The sequence below is a fragment of the Hydra vulgaris genome, chromosome 10 (assembly GCF_038396675.1).
Source record: "Hydra vulgaris chromosome 10, alternate assembly HydraT2T_AEP".
In the NCBI taxonomy this organism is placed as follows: Eukaryota; Metazoa; Cnidaria; class Hydrozoa; order Anthoathecata; family Hydridae; genus Hydra; species Hydra vulgaris.
This window is the reverse complement of record NC_088929.1, coordinates 5,350,001-5,357,500: the sequence shown is the minus strand read 5'-3', so window position 1 is coordinate 5,357,500 and position 7,500 is coordinate 5,350,001.

Genomic DNA, 7,500 nt, shown 5'->3' with positions numbered 1-7,500 from the left:
TATATATATATATATATATATATATATATATATATATATATATATATATATATATCAAAGTCGTATCAGTCATAAAGTTATTCTATTCACAAGAAAAGACACTTAAAAAGACTTTTATAGTAAATGCAAAGGCACAAAGGCACAAATTAGTAGTACATAAATCCATCAACAAAACAAGTTTTTTTAACTTGATTTTAAAATTAGAAAATAAAAAAAATGATCAAAGTTTAGAAGAACAATTTGTTTAAAAAGAAATGGTGCTCGATAAGCGATAAAAAATTGATTAAACTTATTCCGACAAAAAGTTCATTCCGCAAATTATTGGTTCTCAATACATATTTCTTTTCTTTTTTCAAAATAAAAAGATCTTCAAAGACGGAAAGAGATAAATAATTTTTTTGACAAATATGTAAAGCATAATACGTTATTAATATATTATTAATACGTTATTTTAGTTATGTTCTAATACATCAACTACATTTATTTCTTAAATAAAAAAGGTTTTACTGAAACGATCCGAATAAATTGATTATTCTGATCGTATGTTTCTGCGGCATTGAAGACATTGTAATTTTCCGTACTACTCCAGGCATCATTTGCATAATTTTTAAAAGTAAGAATGAATGAGTAGTTAAGTTAAGCTATACATATATGTATATATATATATATATATATATATATATATATATATATATATATATATATATATATATATATATATATATATATATATATATATATATATATATATATATATATATATATATATATATATATATATATATATATATATATATATATATATATATATATATAGCCTAACTAAGAAAAATCTTTCATGATTATTCAATGGTAAATAAAAAAAGCTGTGCATCCACAGCCACCTTGTTGAAACCGTTTTTTAAATTCTAATTAAAATTTAAAAAACTTTAATTTTTTAAATTAAGCTATTAAGGATATTTGAATTTATTAAATTAAGCTAGGATAATTGATTTAAGATAAAAAAAGCTAACATTACAAAGATAAAAAGTAGTAGAGAGTGGGAAGGAAAGTGGGGAGAATTGAGACTCATAAATTTTTTTTCTGGGTAATTGCAATATCTTTTTTGTTTAATGTATAAACTGAACCAAACAAGTTTTTACGAATAAACCTTCTTTTTAGGCACCAATTCAACCCCCCAAGGTTTCCAGCTAATTATAACTAATTAGATAAATTTTTGCTTTTAGAGAAACTGTGCTATTGGGGTAAAGTAGGACAAGTGTTAGTAGAAGTGGGACAAATAAATTTAAAACAACATTCTATCACAAATTATTAAATAGAAACTGATAAAATCATAAAATCGCCTGATCGACATAAAAATGTTCAAAAGCTTTTCACAATCGAAATAATCAAATGGCGATGGGAAGAAGCGGGGCATAAATATTACTTTTTTCTGTCCCACTTCACCCCAATGCAAACACCTTTTTACGGTACATTTCAAAATTAGGGATTCTAGCGCACGCAGGACAACAAAGCAATTTCTGCTAAATAGAGGGGAGTAAATTTAATTGTTTACATTAAATAACAGTATTTAGGTACCAATTCTAATTAGAAATTTCAGGCTGTTCCACTTTTCCCGCGTCCTACTTCTCCCCACTCTCCCCTACATAGATGACATGTACTTAGACAACAAGTATTTAAATAACAAAGATTACCAATTGCCATCATAAGTGCATCACAGTATAATAATATTAAAATTGTTAGATAATAATAGTTTTGATAAATATTCTGGTTTTTTGCCATCAAAACCACTAGGTTTAACTGATTTTGGATTTTAAAAAGAAACTAAAAGACAACTATTCACATTTAAAAGAAGCATATAATGTTTTACTTAAAGGCCTTGTTTTTCCTCCTACTGCATAAACTTTCCAATTTTATACAGTAGGAGTCTATTATATTCTGTATGCTAGCTTTTTCCCATTAAAATTTCAAATATTAAAAAAAAATTTCAACATTGTTATATAGTATGCATGACAATAATAATTATTACCATTTTTTTTTAATACAAAAAATTTTAAATATAAAATACATGTTATGCTAGCCAGGGAAAACATTTCCACCCGCCCTCTAGCTATTTATGTGGGCATCAATTTAGAGAAAGTTAAAGTATGGAAACTAATTATTAAATACTTTGATAAAATAATGTATTATTTTAATCAAAATATTTAATACTTTAATAATCAATATTTTTATCAAAATACTTAATATTTTGATAAAAAATAATGTTTTGATAATTTAATAAACCTTTTTTAATTTTAGCAAGCCAATATAAATAAAAAATAAAAACTATCAAAAGATATTACAGTGTCGTATGATCAGACTTCAATCGACAACGATTGACGTCACTTAGACACCAATTGACAACGATTGACGTCACTTAGACACCAATTGACAACGATTGACACCATTTAGAAAACAATTGACAATAATTGACGTCATTTAGACATCAACAATATTACAATTGCGGTGTACACATATATACACACAATTAAAGTTACACGGAACATATTGACCCGTAAGTACATCGTTAGCTAAAAAGCTAGCTCGTATAGCTGCAGTAATACAGCCACGGAAAATGAAGGACAAAGAAAGTTGATAAAGAGTTTATATCAAATGAACTTGACATGAACTTAAATTGAACATTCTAACATCTAGTGCAATATCTCTCCGCTTTCTCAATGCTATCTTTCTAACTCGACTTCTTCTGACTTTTGTTCCATAATTCCTTCGTTCTTTCCAAAATCGCTTACTCTTGGTCTGCAAAGCGGGTAAAGATGCTCTTTAGTGAGCTGAACTCGTCTTTGAATGCCTTGCTAATGTGACCTCTGTATGGCAACTAGCCGCAGGAGGATAAACCACAATACCAGCCGCGGAAAATGATCCGTTGTGGTAACTATGATAGTTGCTGATCTACTTTTTTTCAAAACTGTTAATATCAGAGGCATTGACAAAATTATCTGGCAAAGCATTCCAAGTATCCACAATCCAGTTATTGAAAAAGCTTAATCGAACAAGTCAGTTGCTAATAGTTTTGCGACGAAAGCGTTTGCAATGACCATAGATGGAAGAAATGAGTATTTGGTCATTTTTAAACTTCGAATTTTCGAATAAAGTCACCACGTTTTTTTTCACTTAGCACATTATGTCTTGTAACCAATGTGCTTTAATTCATGAGGAGTTTTTGTGGCATGACGTTGTTTTTTTTTCATTTTTAGTAATTATATAGTTATTTTCAATAATAAGTCATTTTTAAGATAAAGTCACCAGGCTGTCACAGCATATTCTAGATATGGACGTACGTAAGTTGATTATAGAGGCTTTTCCAGACTATTAAAACTTTGCTAACAAACAACAACAACAACAACAACAACAAAAAGCAACTTTGCTAACAAAGGTGTGCTTTAACATACCTAAGATTTTGTTAGCCTTTGCAGCAGCATTGAATGCTTAATTATTGTACATTAGATCATAAAAAAGGTGAACACTAAGATCTTTTTCCAATGTTGTTGTATCTTACCGGATTTATTTGACTCCACTATTAGAGTCGTTATCATCGATGATATAAATGTGATAATTAAATGCAAAAAAAAAATAGTTAAAGAAAATCAAAACATTTATCATATAATATTCTTTTAGCCTTATTTTAGAATTTTACCGACACTTTTTCAAGGAAAAAATTCAATAAGTTTTATTGTACCTTTTTTATTCAAATGTTTATTTTTCATAAAGGTTCAATGGTGATCATGTTGATTATGATCATAAACGTTAAATTTTAAAATCACTAAAATTACCGGAAATATTAAAAGTTACAAATGTATTACAATTAAAAGCAAAAAAAATTCGTATTACAATTTAAATAATTAACTTTAATAATTAAACATATTTCAATTAAAAATAATTGGTTTTAGAACACAATAGAGTATATATCTATATACTCTACTGTGTATACAATATTGCGCAAGATAAACTAAACGTTTACAACCTGTACTTTTGGTTAAAGAGTAATAATTTTTCATGAATTATTCTGCTTTACAGATAAGGGTATAAACTATACAGATAAAAGAAGGGTTAAATGCAGATAAGAGAAGGATTTTTGTCCTAAGTTTAAAAATAATAATTTTTCCCGATCTCTCCTTTACCTTTTTTTAAACTACTTTGTCTTACTTCTCAAAATCTTTAAGGTATTAGAAAATAATATTAAGACAAATAAAAAATGTAAACATTTTATTTAAAGTGGAAGTGGGAGATGAAAGGTGACTCCGCGGTGGAAAATGAGCTAGCGACTTGCTAGCGAATAACTAGCTTTAAAGCAATTTTCATTTTTTGTTTTTGACATTATTTTTTCAATCTGTCTTTTATGTTTTAAAAATTCAGTTTTTAGTTTGTGGTCCGGACAACATACCTGGTATAGTTTTGCAAAAGTGTTGTCCGGAGCTGTCGCCTATACTTTCAAAACTGTTCAACAAGTGCTTCTCAGAGCCTTGTTTTCAAGCTTCCTGGAAAGCGGCATCTATTATCCCTATTTTCAAAAATTATGAAGAGCGATTTGACTCTTCTAACTTCCGCCCCATTAGTCTTCTTCCTATTATAAGCAAGGTTTTTGAGTCTTTAATTAACAAACCCTTAATTTCTCATCTTGAATCTAATAACTTACTGTCTGATTGTCATTGTGGATTTTGGTCTTCTTGTACTACTGCTGATTTGTTAACGATAAAAATTGATAGGTTTTATTTTGCGTTAGATAGCTGTGGAGAGATTAAGGTTATCGCTCTCAACATTTCTAAAGCTTTTGATAAAGTTTGACATGCTATTCTTTTCCGTAAGCTTTCTGTTTACGATGTATTAGATAAAATCTTTAGTACTATTATCCCTTCCTTACCAATCGTAGTATAAAAATTGCCATCGATGGACAGCACTTTTCTTCATATCTTGTAACTTCAGAGGTTCCTCAAGGTTCTATCCTTGACCCTATACTAACAATTAGCTGAACATAATTGAGTTTTATCTGAGTTAAAGTTCACCAGCCATTGTGAGCCCCATGCTGTAGCAGAAGTGAGATCCTTTTCAAACTCAAATGTCCCTTCGAAACAATTAGAGAGTGTTGGCTTTTTATCAAGACAAGAATAAATGGTAGTACTGTCAGCGAACAATGCTACATTAGATGTAAGAATTTCTAGGAGATCGTCCTCGCCACTCTCAATCCACACTCTGAATTCTATTTTTTATCTCTATAAGTCTCATATCCGTTCTTGTATGCAATACTGTTGCCAGTATTGCATACAAGAACGGACATCATTTGAAGATCTGGGGCGGATCTTCAAATGATACCTTTTCTCTTTTAGACAAGGTGCAAAAACGCACTGTAATTATAGTTAGATCTGCTCTTGCAGCCAACCTCCAACCATTATCATATCGTCGTAATTTTGCTTCTCTTTCTCGTTTCTATAAATACTATAATGGGCGCTGTTCTAAAGAGTTAGCGTCTCATGTGCTATCTGCTAAAATTCATACTCGTGTTACTCATCATTCAATTAAGTCTCATCCTTTTACTATGACTGTTCCTAAGTGCTCCAAAAATGTTCGTAAAGCTTTTTTCTTCGAGCATTCGTTCTTCGGAATTTGCCCCCTTCATTTTGTTATCCTGATTTATACAATTTGCCTTTTTTAAGTCATCTGTTACTGATTATCTCGATTTTTAAACTTCATCATTTCTTTTTCAGTAATTTCCAACTCTAATAGTGGTTGCTTGCAGCCTTGCAAGCAGAAGTAAAGATGTTTAAAAAATAATAATAATAAAATAAAATGTACAAAAAACGAAATAAGAAAAGATATAGATAAAATATAGACAGCGATTTAGCCACGAGGATCGTTAGCTTTTTTAAGTTAGCGAAAAGCTATCGATATTTATAAAGATAAAGACAGCAATTTGGCTACGAGGACAGCTAGCTTAATAAGCTAAAGACCATCCGGCTATTGTAGCTAGCGCCATATTGTAATAAAATCGCTGTCTAAAAAATTTTGATACGTAGCTATCAACCAGATTTAAAGATATTTTGTAGCTAGCTATAAATATTATGTAGCTAGCGACACATTGCTACAAAATCGCAACGTTTAAAGTTCAATTATTCTCATAATGGTAATAGACTTAACACTAAAAATCGAATTTTTAAAGATGTTTAAGACACTTGGAAAAATAAGATAAGAAAATAAATCGCTTGAAAAACCGCTATAAAGCTAGCTAGTGGCTCGCTAGTCGCTAGCTCACTTGCCACCGGGCAGACATTGGCTTGTCAGTTGAAATTTCAAAAGAAATGATTTGTATAAAAATTCGTACCGGAATCATATACTCAAACAAATAAAAAGACAAAGTTACATTTTTTTAAATTCGACTTTTTCCTTATCTTCTTTTGAGACGGTTTTCCACTTACAGGAAATTTTCCGCGGAACGGAAAAGAAAATCACCCAACTATGTAAAAACAAAAAAAACAAAAAAAACAAAAATTAAGGAGCGCAATTTGTAGGTTACACAATTGGATTAGTTTATTTTTCATTCTGTTCCACATTTTTTCTAAAAGAAAATTGTTTTTTTTATTTTTAGTTATAAAACTGATTTTCAAAAAATATGCACCATCATTGCTTACTCACACATCATTGGCTACTTACCAAAACTTAGGCAAAGAACGAATACCGTTAGTAAAGAACTTTTTAGACTTTGAATCAAAGGGATGATTAAGATGCTGATAGAGTGCCATCTTGTCTTCAAATCTTTCAATATACAAACTATTGTTTAGTGATTAAAACAAACAAAGTTTGTTGACGCTAAGTTGGGAGAGTAAGGCATATAAGACAACACCTCCCAGCTAAGCTCTAATAATCAACCGCGTCAATTTTGCAATTTAAGGGCGGGCGTTGTCATGATAATAATAAATTTTTTAGGCATCTTTTTAGAGTTACGCAAGAAATTTCCCAAATTGAGTAGGTTGCTGCTGTAGTTGAGGTGTTTGACAGTAACAGTTTGTAGACAACGATTTCAGTTAATAGACAATGAATTCAGACTGTAAACAATGCACATCCCACAAAATCAAAAAGAACACCTTTTTGGGGTTCAGATCAAATTTTATCGAGTTTTTTTTTGCAGTTGTTCCAGCTCTAGCCACTGGTATTTCCTGTAACATTAGCTGTTTTAGTGTATAACAGTCGTTTTAAAGAATGCCGTAAATATTGCATTAACAATACTATCTTTTATACAACCACCGAGACTGTACTCAAATCATGAAAACTTTTCGAAGCTTTTTTCGAAGCTTTTTTGAAGTTTCTAGAACTTTTTAAATAAACTGCTTATTACATTTTAGCTTAACCATATGGTTAAGCTTTTACTTTTTAGCTTAACCATATGGTTAAGCTTTTACTTTTTAGCTTAGCCATATGGTTAAGCTTTTACTTTTTAGCTTAACCATATGG